A 575-nucleotide genomic window follows, 5' to 3' on the forward strand; every position below is an offset into this window, starting at 1 on the left:
AGAGTCCCGCAAGTGTCAAGCTTGCACAAACACACACGAGAGAGAAACTCAGGACAGAACTTAAAGAAAGGGAGATGCAGACTATTTGAAGGCACTTTGCTAACCCAATGGCATGATTATGAATCATGCATAGGACACACGTAGCAGAGGATGGTTTTGATCCATCGACTTCTGGGTTATGGGCCCAGCACGCTTCCGCTGCGCCACTCTGCTGACGGCCGCTCTGCGCGTGGCGCACAACGGCTCTTTTTATTTCCTACATAAGTGATGAAAGAGTTGAAAGTTTCAACGACAAACGCAGACGTCACTTTGAGCGCTTGGTGTTGTAGCACAAATCATCACATGCTGCTCTACACTGGATTATAAAAGCCGACACATTTTCCAAACATTTTAATGCTGGAGTCACAATGTAGTATTAATAACAGTGCGATACTCGAGGAGCGTAGTGGGATCGCGGTGGCTCATCAGACCGCCCCGGAATTAGGGGCCAGCGTCAGGATGGCCGAGCGGTCTAAGGCGCTGCGTTCAGGTCGCAGTCTCCCCTGGAGGCGTGGGTTCGAATCCCACTCCTGACA

General features: G+C 50.6%; 1 non-coding gene across 1 annotated transcript; it reads left to right on the top strand.

Moving 5' to 3' along the window:
• The first annotated feature begins 492 nt into the window (after positions 1–492).
• Positions 493–575, top strand: trnal-cag (transfer RNA leucine (anticodon CAG)). The gene has a single exon. It is a non-coding gene; the product is annotated as a tRNA-Leu (tRNA).

The sequence above is a fragment of the Lepisosteus oculatus genome, unplaced genomic scaffold (assembly GCF_040954835.1).
Source record: "Lepisosteus oculatus isolate fLepOcu1 unplaced genomic scaffold, fLepOcu1.hap2 HAP2_SCAFFOLD_39, whole genome shotgun sequence".
NCBI lineage: Eukaryota > Metazoa > Chordata > Actinopteri > Semionotiformes > Lepisosteidae > Lepisosteus > Lepisosteus oculatus.